Consider the following 22,672-nt stretch of genomic DNA (forward strand, 5'->3'; position numbering starts at 1 on the left):
CGCGTGGGGTGGTTCTACCGCTTTTTCTGGGGCCCGTCTCCAATCGACTTCGTCCGGAGCCGCGGCTGCGGACACGCAGGCTGCACGTCGGGAGCACGTCCCTAAGCGGTACTGCTTGAAGCACTCAGACTCTGAGGAACATAATTGAAGGCTGGAGGGACCTTAAAAGTTAGGTCAGTCTTTTTCAGGTACTGAAATCCTTAGGGCATCAAGTGGCGCTTGCGCACACCCTAGTGTCAGGGAACTTTGCACCTTGTGAACGAGCCGTCTTCCCTGGACGGCGCTGTCAGTCTCCTCCCTTAGAATGGGAACCAGAGCTTTCATAGACGCATTAAGCGGCCTACTGTGTGTCAGTCATTGTGGTAAGAATTGTACTGCTCACTTAATTTTCACAGGAACCTTCTCAGGTAATTAGTTACCATCTCCATTTGTCCTCAAAAGTCACTTTGGGTTGTCGTTATAAAGGCCTTTATTGAAGACTTTCAATGCCTGTGGGCTTGACCAACTTTTTTTCTTTCTTCTTTTTTTTTTTTTTGTCATTTCAAGCGAGATATATTAAAGAGGGCTTTTCGCCCCCTCCCACCTTTGTAGGTGTAACTTAAACAGTAAAATGCACATTTCCACCACTTCAGAAAGTTCCCTCGTGTTTCCTCCCAGTGATTCCCCATACGTCATTCCATAGGCAACCACAGATTCAATTTCCATCGTGGTAGCTTAATTTGCCCTTTTTAGAATTTGAAAGAAAGGGAACCATACAAACTGTACTGTTGTGTCTGACTTCTTTAGCTCAGAAAATGTTTTTGAGGGTTATGTTAAGTGCATCAATAGTTTACTCTTTGTTTTGTTTCAGTAATCTTTACACCCAACAGTGGGGCTCAATTTCATAACCCCAAAATCAAGAGTCACATATGCTCCTGACTGAGGCAGGTAAGTGCCCCTCCTCTATTCTTTCTCGTAGTTTTTTTTTTTTTTTTTTTTTTTGAAAGACTTTGTCTCACAAGAAAGAGTTTCCATGTCCCCTTCACCTATCTTTGCCTAATATCTTGTATAATCATAGTACTTTGTCAGATTCCCCAAACTGACATTGGTATGATGCTGTTAACTCAGGTAGAGATTTTATTCAGCTTTCATCAGTTTTTATGTGCATTCTTAGGGGGAGAGTAATAATCCTATAGAACTGCCTCACCTGTACAGATTCATGTAACTACCACCAGGATCATAATACAGAATTATTCCATCACCACAAAGCAACTCCTATATGTTACCTCATAGTCACACCCTCTCCCACCCCTGACTCCTGGCAACCACTGATCTGTTCTCAGTCACTATAATTTGTTATTTCAAGAGTGTTTTATACATGAAATCGTACCATATGTAACTCTCGGAGTTACTATTGTCACTCGGCCTAATGCTCTTGACATCCATTCAAATTGTTGCATGTATCAACATTTCATACCCTTTTATTGCCCAGTAGTTGTATGTTTATTCATTTACCCCTTGAAGGACCTTTGGGTTGTATCCATTTTCAGCTGTTACTAATAAAGCTGTGATGAACATTGGCTCATAGGTTTTTCTGTAAACATGAGTTTTCATTTCTTCAGGTAAATACTGAGCAGTATTTCAAAATATTTTTCCAGAGTGGCTATACCATTTTATGTTACTTCCAGCAATGTATAAGACATCCATTTGCTCTGGATCCTTGCCAGTGTGTGATATGATGCATATTTTCTATTTTAGCCATTCTCCTAGATGTGAAGTAGTGTCCCTCATGATTTAAATTTGCATTTCTTTAATGGTTAATGATTATTGAACATCTTTTCATATGCTTACTCTCACCGTCCATCCTTGGTGAAATGTCTGTTCAAGTCTTTTGCTCACATTCTAATTAGATTGTTTTCTATTGTGGTAAAATATGCATCACACAAAATTTACCATTTTAAGCATTGTTGTTCAGTTGCCACCACCATCAATCTCCAAAACTTTTTCATTTTCCCAAAAGGAAACTCTGTATTCATTAAACAGCAACTTTCCATTCCCCTCTTCCCCTAGCTCCTGGCAGCTACCATTCTATCTCTATAAATTGGACTACTCTACCTCATATAAGTGAAATCATACAGTGTGTGTGTGTGTGTGTGTGATTTCGATTAGCATAATGTCTTCAAGGCTCATCCGTTCTGTAGCTTGTATCAGAATTTCATTCCGTTCTAAGGCTAAGTAATATTCCATTATATGCATAAACCACATTTTGTTTATCCATTCTTGTGATGGACATTTGGGTTGTTTTCAACCTTTAGATTTGTGAATGATGCCACTATGAACATTAGTGTACAAATACCTATTTGAGTCCCTGATTTCAATCCTTTGGGGTATATACCTAGAAGTGGTGTTACTGGATTATATGTTAATTCTATGATTAATTTTTTGAGGAATGGCCATTCTGTTTTCCATAGTAGATACACTAGTTTGCATTCGCACCAGCAATCCAGAGGGGTTCGAGTTTCTCCATGTTCTCAGCAACATTTATTATTTTCTGCTTTATTGCTAAATAGGCATCCTCATATGTGTGAAGTGGTATCTCATGATTTTTGTTTGCATTTCCCTAATAGCGATATTGGTTGTGTTTTTATGTGCTTATTGCCCATTTATGTCTTTCTTGGAGAAATGGCTATTCAAGTCTTGCCTATTTCTCAACTGAATTGTTTTGTTGTTGTTGTTGAGTTATAGGAGTTCCTTTTTTATAATTTATTTATTTTTTATAATTTACATCCAAGTTAGTTAGCACATGGTACAACAATGATTTCAGAAGTAGATTCATTAATCCCCTTACCCATTTAGCCCATCCCCCCCACAACCCTTCCAGTAACCCTCCATTTGTTCTCTATATTTAAGAGTCTCTTATGTTTTGTTCCCCTCCCTGTTTTTATATTATTTTTGCTTCCCTTCCCTTATGTTCATCTGTTTTGTATCTTAAAGTCCTCATATGAGTGATGTCATGTGATATTTGTCTTTCTCTGACTGACTAATTTCGCTTAGCACAATACCCTCTAGTTCCATCCATGTAGTTGCAAATGGCAAGATTTCATTCCTTTTGATTGCTGAGTAATACTCCATTGTGTGTGTGTGTGTGTGTGTGTGTGTGTGTGTGCGCGCGCGCGCGCATGCATGGGTGCGTGTGTATCTTTAGGATTTTTTATGTATAAGATCAGGCCATCTGTAAAAAAATAATTTTACTTCTTCCTTTTCAATTTGGATGTCTTTTTTCCCTTGCCTAATTGCTCTGGCTAGAGCTTCCAAAACTATGTTGAGTACAGGTGGTAAATGCAGGCATCTTTTCTTCTTCCTGATCTTAGAGGAAAAGCTTTCAGTTTTTCACCATTGAGTTAGATGATGTTAGTTGTAGGTTTTTCATATGTAACCTTTACTATGTTGAGGTGGTTTCCTTCTATCCTAGTTTGTCAAATGTTTTTAACATGAAAGAGCATTGGATTTTGCCATATACTTTTTGTGTCCATTGAATTGATCATGCAGTTTTCCCTTCGTTCAGTTTATGGGGTGTATTTCATTGATTGATTTTTGCATGTTGAGATTGTTTTCTTCTTGTTGTGTTCAGAGCACTGTTTATGGATTTTGTATGCAAGACTTTTGTCATTTATGTGACTTGCAAATATGTTTTCTCAGTTTATGGATTGTCTTTTCATCCTGTAAAGATATTTCACAGAGCCCAAGTTTTTAATTTCAGTGAAATTCAGTTTTTCAATTATTTTCTTTTATGGATTATGCTTTTCAGTATTATATCTGAGAAATTTTCACCTAACACTGGCATACAAAGATTTTCCACTTTTTTATAAAAGTGTTATGGTTTTTATAATTTACATTTAGGTCTATGATCCAATTGGAGTTAATTTTTGTAGAAGATGTGAGGTTTAGGTTGAGGTTTTTGTGCTTAAGAATGTCCAATTATTCCAGTACCGTTTATTGAGAAGACTACTTTCTCAATAATTGAGAATCGTTTTTGAATGTTTGTCAAAAATCATTTGGCCAAACTTGTGTAGGTGTATTTACATGATCTTTTATGCTCCATTGATCTATAGCTCTGTCCCTTTTCCTCCAAAACCATACTATCTTGATAACTGTAGCTATATTGTAATTCTTAAAATCAGATAATGGGATTCCTATAACATCATTCTTTTTCAAAATCATTTTGGTTATTTTAGTTCTCTTGCCTTACTATATAAATTTTAGAATCAGTTTGTCTACAGTTCACTCCTTTTTGTTGTTGTTTACCCATTTTATTGACGGACACCTGGATTGTTTCTAGTTTGAGGCTACTATTGAAACTGTGAACAGAGGCTAAATGGTGTAGAGGGTAAGATTTGACTGTTAGAGGTCAAGAAACATTTTACTTTTCTTTTTATGCCTTTTTTATGTAGTATGATTTTTTTATAATTAGCAAATATTTCTTTAATTGGCTGTTTTGAGTGGGTCTGTAGTTGGATTCCCTATTCTGTTCCATTGATCTCTATGTTTTTTTTTATTTTTTTTTTAAGTTTTTTTTTATTTATTTCTAGAGAGAGAGAGAGAGAGCGTGAGCAGGGGAGGGTCAGAGAGAGAGGGACTCACAGACTGAAACAGGCTCCAGGCTCTGAGCTGGCAGTCAGCACAGAGCCCGACGCGGGGCTCGAACCCACGAACCGTGAGATCATGACCTAAGCGAAAGTCGGACGCTTAACCGACTAAGCCACCCAGGCGCCCCATTTTGATCTCTATGTTTATCCCTTCAATATCATACTGTCTTAAGTACTGTAGCTGTGTAATAGTTTTTAAAATCAAATAGTATAGGGGCGCCTGGGTGGCTCACTTGGTTAAGCGTCTGACTCTTGATTTCAGCTCAGGTCACAAACTCAGGGTTCTTGAGTTGGAGCCTCACTTCGGGCTCTGTTCTGACAGAATGGAGCCTATGTGGGATTCTCTCTCTCTCTCTCTCTCTCTCTCTCTCTCTCTTCCTCTCCCTCCCGCCCCCTTTCTTCCTCTCCCTCTCTCTCTCTCTCTCCCCCTCCCTGCTTGCACACACTGTCTCAAAATAAATAAATAAACATTAAAACAATAAATAAAATAGTGTAAGTTTTAAGCATTACTCTTCTGCTTTTTAATGATTTTATTTTTAAGTAGTCTCTATACCTAATGCAAGCTGGAACTCATAACCCTGAGATCAAGAGTTGGGTGCTCCACTGACAAATGAGCCAGCCCTGCCTCTAGTATTCTTTTTCAGAATTATTTTACAATCAGCTCATCTGCATCTCCAAAAAAAAATTCTTGACAGAATTTCTATTGGAATAGTGTTGAATCTATAGAACATTTTGGAAAGAACTGGTATCCTGATTCTACTGAGTCTCCCAACCACATTCACAGGATGTCTCTCTGTTTACATCCATCTTCTTTCTTTCATTGGCTTTTTGTACGTTTCAGCATTCACATCTTGCACATATTTTATTAGACTTATGTCTAAGTATTTCTGTCCTTTTTAAGCCACTGTAAATGCTATTTTAATAATTTTCCGTTTCCAGTTGTTTACTGCTAGTACATAGAAATACAGTAGATTTTCAGGTGTTGACATTATGTCTACAACCTTGCTAAAGTCATTATTTATTTCTAGAAGCTTTTTTGTAGGTTCCGTGGGATGGTCTTCTGCACAGTTTTTTATGTGGGTCTCCAATGATATAATCCAGGCACATTAATATAGAGATAAAGCAAATATGGTAAATGACAACAGCTGTGGAATCTGAGTGTGGTGAGTATGTGGAAATTTATTGCAGTATTCTTTCAACTTCTCTGTATGTTTGAAAGTTTTTCATAATAAGTGGGGGGGGGGGGGGCGAGTGAGTGTCCCACCTACCTGACTCCCTTGTTATGTTCCTCTTCTGGAAGGCATGCACTGTTACTAATGTCCTGCTTCTCCTTTTTTATGGGTTTTAAAGGTTGTGTATACATGTATGCACTCATAGGCACACACATCGGTCCATCGGGTTATTTTCGGCACTGCATTTATAGAATTTAGCTTCTGGAAGCTTTGGAAGCGTAGCTGCTGAGGAAAAGCCATCCAGGTGAATTCTACCAGTCCCTTTTCCAGGTGTTGGTAGCTATTTTATTCCCGCGGTTCAGCCCTAGAGGGCGCCTGCTCCACTTGACTGGCGGCAGCAAGCAGCAGAAGGCGCGGAAGCCACTGTGTCAAGGTAGCCACGTGACTCATGAAAAGTCGGGCCTCCAGAAGTATAAATACGTCTGTTCTCTGGCCTTAGCCACATTTTCTGTGGGTTGCAAAACTTAGACTAAGAGCCCACATTTTGGCTTTGCAGCAGCAAAGGCTGAAAGAGTGAAAGGTTGGCCAGAAAGCTTCCCCCACATGCTGTACCGTGAACTTTTGAAGGATGGATATAACGCCCCATTTCCAGGCACTGCACAGCATCCCAAACATTTTGATGATTATTTGACTAGATTAAAAAATGGTTTTTGGCTAAAGGAAAGGCATTTTGTTTAACACGTTTATAACACTGGGGTTGGAAGATGTCTCTTAATTAATAACACCAGTCTTATTCTCTGTGTAGTTGTTATGTTTAGGTAGACACGATTTCACATTTTCTCTGGATCTGTGTAAAAAAGAGCTGTATTGTAATAGTGAGTGTATAATTTTGAAAATGCATTTAAGTCAACAACAATGGATAAATGACTGGCTTAAGTCAATCAGATAGAAATGTTTTATTAATGTTGATATGTACAACAACTTGAAGTAGACTAAAAACTTTTGCCATTAAGAATGTGTACATAAATATCTATTTTCAGAAATGAGACTCTGAAAAAATTTATATGTTGCTTAAAATACAGAATAAATATAGCAATACAGCATAGTTGTTAAGAAAACCAGCTTTGCCACTTCAAAGAATTTGTGCTACAAACATAGTCATAAAAGAAATGGGTTAAATGACTTATGTATAAGATGATTTGTGGCAACTATAATAATATTTATAATGACTATTTACAATAGCAAAAAGTGGAAATAAATATTCAGGTTTTAGATGAAAAAAATACATGGTACAGACATGAAATGGAATATTATGAAAATACAAAAGGAAAAAAGAAGACTTTTGTATATGAGAGGCATATCCATCTTTACACTTGGCTAAAATTTCCTCAGAGTGGTGTTGAAGGGAAATTTGAGAAATCAGGTGATGTTTCAACCACAATTTTCTTTTTTTTTTAAACTTTCCGTTTTGAAATAATTATATATCCCTAGAAAGTTGCAAAGATAGTACAGAGAGGTCCTTGTGCCCTTCATCTAGTTTCCCCCAATGGTTATGGCTCAGGGACTATAGTACAATATTAAAACCAGGAAATCAATATTGGTACAATGAGCATGTCTGTTATGTTATCACGTAGGTAGCATTGGCTAACCACCAGAACTGTTCTGTCACCACGGCAATCTCCCTGATGCTACCTTGGTAGTACCTACCCTTCCCTACCCCTGGTAACTACTAATTAGGTCTCCATTTCTAAAATGTTGTCATTTTGAGAGCTTTATATAAATAGAATCATACAGCAGGATATTGTTTGTTTTTTTCCACTTCGTACAATGCCCTTGAGATCCATCCAAGTTGTTGCCTGTATCAGTAGTTTGTTCTTTTTAGAGTTAAATATTATTCCATGTAGTATGGGTATACCACAGTTTTGTCAAGTCATTCACCTACTGGAGGACATTTTGGCTGTTTCCAGTTGGGGTTATTACAAATAAAGCTACTGTGAACAATCTTGTACAGGTTTTTGTGTGAATATAAGTTTTCACTCTCCTGGGATAAATGCCCAGGACTGCAACTGCTGGGTTGTAGGATAAGTGTATGCTTAGTTTTCTGGAAACTGCCAAATTATTTTCCAGAGTGCTGTACCATTTCACATTCCCAAACACAGTTTTCTTTTTATACAAAATGTTATTGACTACTGTTAGCACATGGCACTAGGCCAAAAGCACATGAGAATCAAAAACACTTTTAATTTCTAGAGAAAATAAATGTTATATATATTAAGGGAAGAGGAGAAAGAGGTCAAAAGTAATCTCTTTGCTGGCCCATAAAATCCTATGTTTATTGTGCCAGTTTTTCATAATGATTCTTTCCTTACCATCAAGTTAACCTCTTGTTGGAAAGCTGCAACACTCTGCACAGGCCACCTGGGTTTCCCCGGACCTCTGACCCCTGCTTGTATTCTGCCCCAAGGCTCCCCGTGAAGCTTCGGCTTATTCTAGAATGTTCTACCCCCAATAATGGTCATGTAGAGATCTTAGAGAGTCATTTCAGAGCCATACCCTCCCAGGGACCTCTGTACCTATACACTCTGTCCCCAGTTCCCCAGCACTAAACATCATTAAAACTCTTTTGAATAGTCTATCCACCCTCACCCCACCCTCTAGGCTTTAGTTGTTAGAGTACCCGGGTGAGGTCACATTCCTGTGTTAGGAGTGCAGGCTCCAGGGTCATGCTGCCCTTCTTGGTGTCCTGGGACAAGTAACAACTCCTGAGCCTGAATTTCCTCACCTTTACATTTGAGGTGATAAAAACGGCACCAGCTAACAGGGCCACTGGGTTATTCTGCAGACAGTCGGAGTGTCTGCTCTGGGCTGGCTGAGGGTACAGTAGTGAACAAAGAGGAAGCCCTGACCTCAGGGAGCATAACTAAAAGAGAAAACATAAGTACAGTGTTCAGGTATCAGTTAGGAAAGACGTTGGATTTGAGGCTGGCATTGAGGAGAATAACTACCATGTCTTCTAGTGCTTGATGAAACCTCAGAGGTGAGGCCTTCTGGCCAAGTGTCTGCGATTTCATATTGTTAGAACACTCACTGTATCCCTGGGTTGCAGTTTTGTATATGTTTGCTATGGCCCAACCAAGAAAGAAGGCATATGCAGATTTCTAAGGAAATTATGATTCTGTGAAAGATTTTGAAGAGATGAAGGCTGGTATCTTTCAGAGTGCAAAGTGATTTTGGAATGTAAAGAATTTCTTTGGGTTGAGTTCCATAGAAGTTTGTTACTGACCTGTGTTCCCAAACTATGAAACGTGAATATTGGGTTATGGAATAGTTTCTCTTAGTAAATAAACAACTAAGAAATACTATGGACAGTTTTTAAAAAAAAAAAAAAGTACAGTGTTCAGCCTGGCCTTTGGCCTTTAGTTGGCCTCTGAGAAATGTTAGTTGTTTTATTATTATAGCCAAACTTAATACTTATTTATGGACTTGAATGGAATATAAACTCAGCATTACACATTTGCTCTAGTATATTTTTATTCATTGTAGTCAGACGTTAGTCACCATTAACTGTAGGAGCTGTGCTGGTCTCATGCCATTGCTAAAGTCATATCAATTGCTGACCAAGGGCACTCCATTTTGTGCTTAAAACTTAGGATTATTCTGAATTTAGTACCTGGAATATCAGATTCAATAAGGGTCTCTTGCTGTGACCACACAACTTTGAAGGAAGAGTCTTACTTTTTTTTAATTCAAGTTAGTTAATATGGAGGAAGTGTCTATACAAACTTGTGAAAAAGTCCCTTACAGTGTGTTGGAAGGTTCACATACTATTAAAAGATTCCAACAACAATAAAGAATACTTTTATTGTTTATAAAAGGTGACACATTTCATAAATAGTTAATCAGAAATACAAACTTTATGGGGTGCCTAGCTGGCTCAGCCGGCAGAGCTTGCGACTCAATTGGCACCGTGAGTTCAACCCCACACTGGATGTAGAGCTCACGCACGCACACACAATTAGCAGAGGAGGGGCACCTGGGTGGCTCAATCAATTAAGCATCTGACTTCAGCTCAGGTCATGATCTCACAGTTCATGGGTTCGAGCCCCACATCGGGCTCTATGCTGACAGCTAGCTCAGAGCCTGGAGCCTGCTTCAGATTGTTTGTCTCCCTCTCTCTCTCTGACCCTTCCCTGCGCTCACGCTACCTCTCTCTCAGAAATAAATAAAACATTAAAAAAAATTCTTTTTAGGGGTGCCTGGGTGGCTTAGTCGGTTAAGCGTCCGACTTTCGCTTAGGTCATGATCTCGCGGTTCGTGGGTTCGAGCCCCGCGTGGGCTCTGTGCTGACTGCCAGCTCAGAGCCTGGAGCCTGTTTCAGTCTGTGACTCCTTCTCTCTCTGACCCTTTCCTGCTCAAGCTGTCTCTCTCTCTCTCTCCTAGAAATAAATAAAACATTAAAAAAAATTTTTTTTTTAAATTCTTTTTAAATTAGCAGAGGAAAAAAAAAACCCTTAAAGGAAATTTCATTTTTAAATCTGTAAAAATGCCAAAAAGGTGGCCCAAAAAGCCCTCCAAAAACATGGCAGCCAATTGAATAAAAAATACTCCAAAGAGCCTTAAATTTTAGGTAAACTGTGCATAATGCAAATTGGTCAATGAGTGAACTGGTCACCAGGTATATTTATCATTAAGACACATGGCTCTGCTCATTCTGTTCCTAGGGCAGAACCAACATGGTGCACATAGGCAGGCTGGACATTATGACAGTGCTGGATGAGGGTGTCCTGTTGGCTGAGCTTAGGTTATATCCCTGCTTCCAGGAAGTGGGAAGAGTGATTTGGGGCCTCTCTGACTTCCATAGGGAAAGTTGAAGCCCTGTTCCCCGCTATGAACTACACACCCACAGAGGTCTCCAAATACAGTTGACCCTTGAACTACATGGGTATGAACTGCGTGCACAGGTTTAGTTTCACTTATATGTGGATTTTTTATATAAATATGGTACAATGCTGTAAATGTAATTTCTCTTATGATTTTCTTAACATTTTCTGTAGCTTATTTTATTGTAAGAATACAGTTATATATACATAGATATAGATATAAACATAATGTGTTGAGTTGCTTTATGTTACCAGTAAGGCTTCTGTCAACAGTAGGGTATTAGTAATTACATTTAGGGGGAGTCAAAAGTCTACTCAGTGGGACTCAGCACCCCTAACCCCTGCATTGTTCAAGCGTCACACGTAGTAACCAACAGATGTTCGTTACAGTGAATGAATAATCAAGTAACACGAATTGCAGCCACAGTTCAATGACCATCCAGTAATGTGACTTTGTAAAAGTTCTGCAACCTCTCCTCAGCTTGCGTTTACTCATGCATAAAGTGCTAGAGTGGACTTAAGATGATCACTACCGTCCTATAAGCTCTAAGATTTCCTGAGATTTCCTGCTGTTAGAGCTCCTCCCATGTTTTGACCTTTCCAATAGACTTGAGGCTAGGATGGAGATAAGGAGTGCCATTTTTTGTTAGAGGCTTAAGACAGCCAAGACTTTGCTATAGCAAAGGTTAATGTTCTGTCTCAAAGATCCATTTCCCCAGGCTCTCCAAATGTAAATGTTAAGGCGATGAAAACAGTGAAATCTAGGCTCTGGTTCCTGTAGAGTCAGAGGCACTCACCCCACACGGTGCAACCCTGGAGCGGAGTGCCGGCTCTGTGGCCTGAAGCTTCATGAACTCAGGTTTAGGCTGTCAGCCTTGATTTAAAGAGATGTGGTGGTTCAATTTGCTTCTGGGAAAGAACTGACATTTCACAGCAGGGCTTGGGGGGCTAACAGTGAAACCTGAGCTGGCGTCTTCCCCCTCTGGAGGGGCAGGCAGAGTGAGTCACCTGTTTGCACAGAAGGCTGTGGTAATCAAATCCACAAATTCACAGGCCTTATGCCTTCACCACTTTAAACCAGAAAAGGTGTCGCAACATAACAGTTTTAATTGCTAAACCATAGCTGCAAACCCAAATCTCTGGATTTAATCAGAGCGGGGTGTGAAAGGCTGTGTGAATGGGGCTGTTTTTCTGCCAGGTGTGTTATTTGTTCCTCCTCTTCTGCCTTTGCTTTCTTGTTTGTGCTCAAGCCCAGACCAAAGGCCTCTGGACATTTGCCATCATCATGCTCTCCAACAGATGACGGGCCTATAGTGGCAGTGACAGGTTTGCCTTCTTTTCTATTCCTTGCTGGAATCTGTGGACCCTGTATCCACCCCAACTTCCTGGGACAAGCAACTCTGAATCCTTCTTGCCATAGCAGGTATGAATCTCAGTCTACAACTCAGGTGGACAAGAAATAAGGCTTTCTTTTCTAGAACTCCACTCCGTGCAGGCCGTTGCGCTTCTTAGCTGGTGTAAAAACCTCTATCTCCAGTCTTTCCTGGGCATATATTCCCCACTTCTCAGCAATACAACCATACTGAGTGTGACAGTGTGCTGAGGGTTTAAGGAAGGCCACGATGAGGGAGAGGGAGCACTCTGGCTCTGAGCCATCGGTCACATGGTTGGTTGAGGGATCTATTGGCCCTGCCCACCTGGTCCCCGTGGCTCCAGGGTCCTCGACTCCCTTTTTGACATTATCAGTCCCCAGGAGTTGTTCCGAGGTTGTCCCAGTGGCTGGATGCACCACCTTTCACAGGCTTTCAGGTTCCAGTCAGTATTCCTAGAATCTGTTCCTTTCTTGAATAGGAGGAAGAGAGAAAGGAAAATACAGGAAGAACCAACAGTGTGGTTTAACACCCTCCTGCATAATCCAGGCTGGCAGCCAGCTCTCCCTTTGTTCCAGCTCTGTGTTTGTACATGGGGTTGTACAAAATACAGACATTTAGTATTTCAAAAGGAATAGTAAAATGATAAAAAGTTAATATTCTGTAACTTCAACTGAGTAAGTTCTGAACTCAGCCTATCTGATTTAATCAGGACACTTGCCTTTTGAACTAAGTACTATTATTTTTCCCATTTTACAGATCAGAAAACTGAGGCTCAGTGAGATAAGAAACTTGTTCAATATCACAAAGCAAGTTGTAGGAGAGCTGGGATTTGAATTTCAGTCTTTTGACACTAGAATCCAAATCTATATTTATAAGCAGTGCATATTAGATGTTTTTTTAAAAAATGTTTATTTTTGAGAGAGAGAGTGCAAACAGGAGAGGGGCAGAGAGAGAAGGAAACAGAGGATCCATAGCTGGCTCCGTGCTGACAGCAGACCGCCCTATGCGGGGCTCAAACTCACAAAGCATGAGATCATGGCCTGAACCAAACGAAGTCAGATGCTTAACCAACTGAGCCAGCCAGGTGCCCCATCTTAGATGCTTTAAAAGAAAATGTCAGACCTGTGAGCCTAGTGTGTCATTTGAATACTCTGTTTTCATGGAGTTTGTACCATAGTCCAGCCCTTCTCTCAGTGGGACTATTAAACAGCACCTGGCAGTTATTCTAGCTCAATAAATACTTGCTTGAATTTTACATCTCATAAGCAATTTTGCATATTCAAATACTTTTGTGTCTCGTTCAGATGTGGCAGAAAAATCAAGAGGTCACTGGTAGCATTGTCTTATCTAAAAAAAATAAGGAAAACCCTTCTGGGGTGCCTGGCTGGCTCGGTTGGTATAGAGCATGTGACTCTTGATCTTGGGGTTGTGAGTTCAATCCCTATGTTAGGGGTAGAGTTTACTAATAAACAACAAACAAACAAAAAAGAGAAAAAAAACCCTTCTAAGTCTGCTTAAAGTTTTGTTTGCCTACTGAGACTTCTTCAACCCTTTCTTTGTTTTGACCCCCCCAAGCTCCCATCCAAACTCACTGAGGAGAGGATGCCCTGTAAGGTTTCTGCATGTCTGACCTGGCTTTTAAATCCTAGCTTAGACATTTGCTGTTTGTGTGGCCTGACCTGACCTGGTTGCCTACCTCTCTGAGTCTCCATACAATGTCCGTAAAATGAGAACAGCAATACAGGCTACCTATGGGATATTTTAAGTGTATGAAATAGTAGACACTCAATGTCTAGTTCTTATTTCTGTTAATTATATCAACCACATCAGAGTATTCTATCAATTTAAGCTTATACTTAAGGTCCTTCTGAAAACTCTTAAAGGATGTCATTCCTTTATTTATTTATTTATTTATTTATTTATTATTTGTTTTAGAGAGAGAGTGAACAGGGGAGGGAGGCAGAGGCAGAGAGAGAGAGAATCCTAAAGCAGGTTCTATACTTTAGCGTGGAGCCCAACATGGGGCTCAATCCTATGATCCTGGGATCATGACCTGAGCCAAAACCAAGAGTGGGATGCTCAACCTATCATTTTTTTTTAATGTTTATTTTTGAGACAGAGAGACAGAGCTCGAGTGCAGCAGGGGCAGGGAGTGAAGGAGACAGAATCTGAAGCAGGCTCCAGCCTCTGAGCTGACAGCACGGAGCCCAATGCAGGGCTCGAACCCATGAACTGTGAGACCATGACCTGAGCCGAAGTCAGATGTTTAACTGACTGAGCCACCCAGAATCCCACGATTTGTCTTTCTTAATCTAGGTCACAATTTTACTGGCTTTAATCATCTGCATATACCTTTACAATTTTTGTGTTATGTATTTAATATCTGTGTTCTTACTAGTATGGTTCCTTAAATTGATTAGTTTTTAACTCCATTCTAGATCTAAGGAATAGTGTCTGTGACATCAATGGCTTGATGTGTTACGTGTTTTCATATATCTTAGAAAAAATTCTCAATTAAGATACCAAATAGTTGTCTATGTGCCACCTAAAGTTATTTCATGAGGCACACTTAAGAAACACTAATCTTGCCATATTTATATCTATATTTTAGGATAAAAAGCCAATGATAACACACAAAACTACGATGATACATACCTATTGTATGCTTCTACTTCTATTAGCATTTAGGAAAGGCAAAACTCTAGGGACAGAAAGCAGATGAGTGGTTGCCTGGGGCCAGGGACCGAAGTGGGGACTGACCTTGAACAGGAACCAGGAAGTTTTCCGACTGCTGGAAGAATTCTAAGGCGGTGGTGAGGGTTGCACCACTGTATGAACTTAGACACACTCATCAATCTGTGTGTTTCAAATTAATACATCCTCTGGTTTATAAATTATATCTCCAAGAAAAAAGAGAAAAAGAAAAGAAATGATCAACCAGGGGGGCGCCTGAGGAGGTTTCTGGAGTCCAGGTGATGTTTTGTTTCTTGATCTGGGTGTTAGTTATAAGAGTATGTTCACTTTGTGAAAATTCATCAAGCCACTCATTTATGCTTTGTGTATATTCCTGTATGAACATTATACCCCAGTAACAAGATTTACTAAAACAGAGAGAGAGAGAGAGAGAGAGAAGAAAAAATCAGCCAAGATATGTGGCGGGGGAGGGGGGGACGACCATAACTTCCCAATAAAAAGTTGTTACTTTCCTCTTTGTTGTTTTGTGTAATGACGTCATCCTGCCAACTTAGTTTTATGATGTGAAAGGTTTATGTTTTATGTATCTTAGTTCAGAAAGGGTTATGAAAAGATATATTTAGCTAATCGCACCAGTGCTATAAGACTGTCAGTGGAAGCCATTGTTTCTTAATTATTCATAGCAATTATCAGTGTGGACAATATTCAACTTGCAACCAAAACAAATGGATGTTTGAAGAGGCCTTGGTGGAACAATCAAATCATCAGTCTCAAAATGTCCCCTCTCTCTGCCCCGTCCTGCTGCCTGCTGGTGTTTCAATTCTATATTTATCTTTTCAAATCAGCGGTGTAGCAATTAGTTATTATAATAGGAGCTACCAGTTTATTGTGTGCCAACTTCATGCCAGACACTGCATTATCAGAGTTTTTCATACTTTAATTGCCTCATTTCACTGTCACAACAACCCTGCCAAGGAGTTGTTTTACACCATTTTGCAGTTGAGCAAACTGAGGCTGGGGGCTCCTGAGTGGGTCCAAGCCCACATTTCTGGTTGAGTGACAAAGCCAGAGGGCAAGCAGGGCTCCCACCTGTGTGCTTTGCTATGTCTTGGGACCTGACATCAGTGACAGGAAATAAGTGACATGTGTAACAGAATTCTGAAGCCCGAATCATGGCTCTTCATGCAGTTACTATAGTTACTTCTCTACATGATGCTCTCATTTTTGCTGGGATAACAATGGATCCACTGTTAGCCATTGAGGTATTTGAACCCCTACCTTCATCATGAAACCCGAGGGACATTTTAATAGGTTTAAAATAGCATTCCTGCCTTTTAATCACACCCTTTTATTTCAGAAGCTCCTGGAATGTTAACAGATCTCGTACTATGGCAGCTTTAGCAATATTATTTTTTCCACCTTGTGTGAACATAGGAGCTCTCTAAAGGTAATACAACCATATTTCAGACAGAGACCTGAAAAACTCCGTGACAAAAGTGATGCATTTGGATGGGTGGGAGGTGCATGGATGCCCCCTCACTAGGTTGAGGGAAGGGGTTGGCATCTGGGCAGGAAGATGTATGGAAAGAGGGGCCTTGGGGAAGGAGAAGCCATAGGGCCCTGGAGGAGACAGCAGAAGAGGCAGGAGCTCTGTCTTACAAGTGGATATGGCTCTTGCTAAGCTAACAAACACATGCAGAGGAAGTGGTTTGGATTAGGAATGAGGTGGGGGTGGGTGGGCTAAATGGGTGATGAGCATTAAGTTGGGTACTTGTTGGGATGAGGACCACGTGTTATATGTAAGTGATGAATCAGTAAATTCTACTGCTGAAACCATTATTCCACTATATCTTAACTAACTTGGACTTATTTTATTTTATTTATTTTTTAATGTTTGTTTATTTTTGAGAGAGACAGAGCATGAGCGGGGGAGGAGCAGAGAGAGAAGAAGACACAGAATCTGAAGCAGGCTCCAGGCTCTGAGCTGTCAGCACAGAGCCCAACTGGGGGCTCAAACCCACAAACCATGAGATCATGACCTGAGCCAGACATTGGACGCTTAACCAACTGAGCCACCCAGGCACCCCTTAACTAACTTGGATTTAAATTAAAATTAAATAAGATAAAATAATCATAATAAAAAAAAGAGAATGAGGTGGAAAGACAACCAAGGCCTGAAATGTGTTACTGACAGGCGTTCTGAGCACTGAGCTGTCAGGGAGGATGAAGACTCAGAATCTGGGCTTGTCTTGCCTGCTGCATGCCAGCTCCCCAGGCTATGGTCAGACAGCTTTATTCCCTCTGGACTCTTAAGGCTCATGAAATTCTCAGATGTGGCACACTGAGACACTCGTGGGACTAAAGACAAAAGCCAGAGCTTCTGATTCCTGGTCTAATGTCAGATCCATTCTCTCTAATTACAGAGTCATAATGGTGAAGAGGATGGGGACATCCAAGGACCACAGGGCCTCTCTCTCAACACTGGTGAGAACCAGTTTCCTCCCCCTGGTTCTGTAGCTCCTGGCAGAGTTCTGGAAGCTGATTAAAGAGAAGATCAGAAATAATAGGTAATTAGAAACCTTATAAAAAGGAAAAAATGCTCTCATCAAACTTACCAAAGCGTCTCCATGGCTGGAAGTCAGGGAGGCATTGTAAAGTACTGGCTGCAAGGGTCACTTGTGCCAAAGGGGTGGCCTAGAGGCTGTGGCAAGTGTTCAGAGGGACTAGGGCTCCTCCCCAGGGGTTAAGTGGGGAGACGGTTCAGAAATGTATTTCTCAACTGGGCCAGCCAGTGAGTAAAAGACTAAGAGAGCAGCCTCAAGAGAACCTCAGCCCAGTGAAACCAGTGGTACAAGAACCAAAAAGCACTGAGGGCGAGAAAGGCAGACACACACACACACACACACACACACACACACACACACACACACACAGAAGAGACTGGATTCCGCCAACAAGACAGGCAGATGGAGTGGATTTCTCCATTGGCCAGTTCCTTGGCCGTTTGGAATACTGTAGGAGGGGTAGTTGGAAGGAGCTCAGCAATGTTCTGGGTCCACATGATATATGCAATTAGTGCTGTAGGTTCCCTTACCTCCTGGGGTCTTTAGGGACCGTCCCCAGCTTGGGAGGGGTATGGGAGGTATATGGAATGCAACAGGTGGGCTGAGTGTAGGTTTGGTCCCCAGGTGGTCTAGTTGGACTTCAATAGCTCTCTGAGCAGTAGAGCAGCAACCCTCAACCTTTGGGGGTACCTCCCTACCCAGGGGATCCTCACAGCTTCTTTCCAATTTAAGGCTGTGGTATACACTCCCCCCAGCCCCTTTCCTGTACCTTACCGGCCCTCCCATTTGAATGTTCAAGAGACCGTTTTGGAAAAACCCCTACAGGCACACAGTTTCTTTTTGCATTTCTGGTCCCCCAGTCCTAAGGCTCTCTGAAGCCAGGGATGGGTGAATAGGGCCCGTAAGTGACAGAGACAATAGGGGAGGGTGGGAAGAGGAGCTCCCCACTGTAGGTAATCATCCCAGAGATTCATCCTGCGTTTTGGGCTCAGTTTCATTTGCTGGTTCCTTTTTTCCTCCCGTCTTCTTTACCTTTATCTCCCCTGTGCCCTTTCATTTCTCCACTCGGTAAACCTTACTGGCCATTTCCTGTGGCAGGGCTGTCCCAGGTGAAAACTCACTTTGGATGAAGACTGAGACACAGTCTTCTCTGTCAAGGAGGTCACACTCTAAGTCAGTTTCAAAACAGAGTGAGCTTTATGCTTAGCGGGGGCAAACGGGGTGGTTTGGGAGCCCAAGTTGTTCGGGGGGAGCGGACCTGAGAGGGTGAGGGTAGAGATCAGGGAGATCTCCCAGAGGAGGGTGGAGCTGGTGCGGGCTCCTGCTGGGGTTGCCACGTGAAATATAGGGCACTTGTATTTAATGCAATAGTTGCGACTTTTCCTAAAACAATTATTTGTTGTTTATCTGAGATCCAGATTTAACTGGGCATCCTGTATTTTCATTTGCTGAATCTGGCAACCCTAGTTTCCTTGTGAATATATAGGAGTTAGCTGAATAAATAGAGGGACAGGAGAGAAGAGCATTCCGCGGAGGGAAAGGCATGAGCAGAGACTCGGAGGTGAGGGATCCCATGCTTCACTGAAGGGACTGAACGTTGTCCAGTGGCTGGAGTGCGAGGGGGGAGGGAAGGTGTGGAGAGAATGCACCAAACCAGCACACAGTTGAGTATGTACTAAGTACCAGGCACACTTTGTACTCACACAGGGTGCTCTTCTGAGCCACATGGACACAGCTTCTGCTCTCAGGGAGCTCACGGTTCAGCTGAGAGGCAGTGAGGTGGGGAGAGAGGACAGGCTGTAACTGTGGGAGTTAGAGCTGGGAACATCAACTTGGCTGGGAGGTCAGAAACGGCCTCTCTTAGGAGATGACAATATGCTGAAGGGTGAGGAGACAGGCATGCTGATAGCTGGGGGAAGAATGTTCTGGACCAAGGGAATAGCATAATGGAGGGCCTAAAGTAAAAAAAAAAAAAAAAAAAAAAGCACAGCGGGGTCCTGGATACTCAAATGTGACCGGAGGGGCTGGGGTGATGAAGAGGAGCAGACGAAGAGACTGGATGAATGAGCAGGGGCCCGATCACACTGGAGGGAATTTGGACTGGATCCTGAAAGCAGTGGGAGCCACTGAAGGAGTTTAAAGCAGGCAGGGTGACATAACCAGCTTTGTGTTCTTAAAGGTGACTCATGCTGGAGAGAAGAGGACTGATGGGTAGTGTGGGGGCAGAGATGAGGGTGATGAGGGAGGGGCTCCTGCAGATGTCCAGGGCAGACAAGTCAGTGGCTGGGCCCAGCGTGATGGTGGCGGCGACGGAGAGAGAGAGAAGGAGAGATGGACGCAGGCTGCACCGAGGAGGAAGACTTGGCAGGCCTGGGCTATCCGGCACTGGGAAGCGAGTGGGTGGGAGGAGCAGGCGTGACTCAAAGCTTCTGGTTTGGACAGATGGGAGGACGGTGGCACCACTTGCTGTGCAGATCTGGGGACTTGAGAGGTTTGGGGGTGGCAAATTGACAGGGTTGGGGTTTGCACAAGGAGAAGGTGAAGAAACCAGCGGTGGGCCATCAGAGAAGGGTGTGCAGGAGGAGAGAACCAACGGGCAGCCCAGCAGAGCTGCGTTCAGATCTCTTTTCTCGCCTTGGCTGTGTGGCCCCGATCGATGACCTTACCTCTCCTCACCTTAGTTTTCTCGTCTGTACCGCGGGATGAGGTGGGTAATCTGTCCTCAGAGTTGTGAGGGTGTGGTGAGCAGCCTCGGGGGAAAAACCCAATGATCCCCACCTCCCGGTACTCACATCCTTGTGTGGTAGCCTCCCACACTGTCATAGGGTTGGTCTGGGAGACCAAGGGACTACGTGTATATCATTTTCAAGGCTACATTATAAAAGACATTGTGGCTTCTGTCTCTTCTCTCTTAGATCACTCGTGCTGGGAGATACCCCAAGCCGCCATGTTGTCAGGAGAGGCTCCCGGTGAGGAGGAACTCCTACTTCCTGCTAAAAACCACCTGAGTGATTTTGGAAGTGGATTCGCAGGCCCCAGCCAAGCCTTCAGCTGACTGCAGCTCCAGCTGACATCTGGATTGTAAGATGGGCTATCTACCTAATCTGCTTCCAAATTCTTGACCCGTAGACACTCTGAGATAAGAAATGTTTACGGTTTGGGGCACCTGGGTGGCTCAGTCGGTTGAGTGGTTGAGCGTCCAACTCTTGATTTGGGCTCACAGTTTGTGGGTTTGAGATCCGTGTCGGGCTCCATGTTGATGGTGCAGAGCCCGCTTGGGATTCTCTCTCTCTCTGTCTCTGTTCCTCTTCCCCTCTCCCCTCTCTCAAAATAAGGAAATAAAGAAATAAACATTAAAACGAAAAAGAAATGTTTAAGTTTGGGGATGATTTATTATGTGGCAACAGAGAATTGACACGGAGAGTAAAAACACTTAGCACGGTACCTGGCACAAAGCAGGGGCCATAGAACAGTGCAGCATCTGTGGGTCAGGTTCAGGAGAGAGGCCGGGGCTGGATGTATGGATGTGGGAATCTTTCGGCTTAGAGACAAGGCTTAGAGATACTAACGGAATCCACGGAGGTGGCTGCGTCAATCCACAGAGATGGGTGGACAGGAGAGGAGGGCCTAAGCAGGACACCTGGGCAGAAGGGGTGAGTAAAGCAAGAGGAGGAGCATCTCCATGAGAGGAGGAGGACCTGCAGAGAAAGGAGGGAAACTAGAACAGGAAGTGGGAAAAGGCTGTCTCCTGGAGGGGCTAGTCGACAGCATCACTGGGGAGGGAGGGGTGAAGCGGGGGTGGTGGTGGTGGTGGTGGTGGTGGTGGTGGTGGTGGTGGTGGAGATCTGAGGAGGTTCTTTTGGATTCAGCAACAAAAAGATTCCTAGTGGCCCCACAAGAGCTATTTAGGTGGAGAGAGTGAGGCCAGATTGAATATTGTGGGTTGGGGTGTCAGTATAAACACTTTCCACCCCCAAGCCCCAAACCAAGATGGTTTACAGGAGAATCCTATAGAAAATCCAAACTGCAGAAAATCCCAGTCTTATAGAAGCTGTATAGTGAATAGGCACCCCCTGCTTAATTTATTTTATGAACTCCTGTAACTGATAGCAAAACCAGACAAGGAGAGAAGAAAGGAGGAAATTAGTAGGAAATAAGGGAGGATGCAAATAAAAACCGTAAATAAAACCCTAAACAAAAACCTAAATAAAATATTAGCAAATGCAATCCAGCACTGTATTGAAAAAAATCATCACACATCATCAAAGGTATGTTTATTCTGGGAATGCATGGATGTTTTAGTATAATAAAATCCAGGACTGCATTGGGGGAAAAAGTCTCACCTTAGATAAAATTCAACAACCATTCATCATAAAGCAGGATAATGCTTCCTTACCCTCATAAAAGGTATCTATCAAAAATCTACAACAAACACAATTTTTATGGGTAATATATTAGAAACAGTCAAGAACAAGATAGAAATGCCCACTGTCATCTTTGTTATCCAACATTGTACTGAAGATTTTAGTGCTGTAATACAAGGACCAGGAAATAAAGACTGGACAGGGAGATACCAAATGTCATTGCTTGCAGACTCTATGATTATTCAACAGAAAATTCAAGAGAGGCTATAAACTTATTAGAACTAAAAAAGAGTTCAAGTTTGCTGAATACAAGATTATTATATAAAAACTAATCATATTTCAATAATCACCAATATATTATAAAATATAGATTTGAAAATATAATTTATAATAGCAATAAAAATTTTAAGAGATACATAGGAATAGTTCTGAGAAAACATCTGACACAATTAGTTCTTCTGTTTTTAGTTGAGGAAATAGAAACCCTAAGAAGGGAAATGACTCCTCTAACGATACCAGTAAGCCAGGGGCAGTTTCTGGATTTTCAGGGGCATCACATCCTAAAGATCTGAGTGGGTTAATTCTGGCATTGTCTTTCTTTTTGTAAAAAAATAAAATTCATTGTATTTTCTCAATATAAATTCAATATCTGTGCATTCTAGAAAATACGGAAAACTCAGAAGTACATTAAGAAGTAATAAACCACTGGGGCATCTGGGGGGTTCAGTCGGTTAAGCGCCCAGTGTTGGGCTCACATTGGGATCTCGTGGTTTGTGGATCCAGTCCAGCATTGAGCTCTATGCTGACAGCTCAGACCCTGAAGCCTGCTGCAGATTCTGTCTCCTTCTCTCTCCGCCCTCCCCCTCTCACGTTCTGTCTCTCTCTCAAAAATAAATATATATAAAAAAAGAATAAACCACTAGCATTCCCACCCTACCTGAGAGAACTGTGATCAATGATTTGATGTATTTTCTTCAAAATTTTTGTTTGTGTCTATTTG

General features: G+C 42.0%; 1 long non-coding RNA gene across 5 annotated transcripts; it reads left to right on the top strand.

The window, feature by feature from the left end:
- Positions 1-15: 15 nt before the first annotated feature.
- On the top strand, positions 16-20,511 carry LOC120238619. Of its 5 annotated transcripts, XR_005530275.1 has the most exons (8): positions 16-173; positions 851-927; positions 5,668-5,788; positions 11,928-12,100; positions 14,732-15,022; positions 16,102-16,191; positions 17,168-17,311; positions 20,224-20,511. It is a non-coding gene; the product is annotated as an uncharacterized LOC120238619 (long non-coding RNA). The 5 variants fall into 5 exon arrangements; XR_005530277.1 differs by lacking the exon at positions 14,732-15,022 and having other exon boundaries at positions 5,654-5,788; XR_005530274.1 differs by lacking the exon at positions 14,732-15,022.
- Positions 20,512-22,672: the final 2,161 nt, after the last annotated feature.

This window comes from Hyaena hyaena, unplaced genomic scaffold, assembly GCF_003009895.1.
Source record: "Hyaena hyaena isolate Hyena2069 unplaced genomic scaffold, ASM300989v1 scaffold_212, whole genome shotgun sequence".
Taxonomy (NCBI): domain Eukaryota; kingdom Metazoa; phylum Chordata; class Mammalia; order Carnivora; family Hyaenidae; genus Hyaena; species Hyaena hyaena.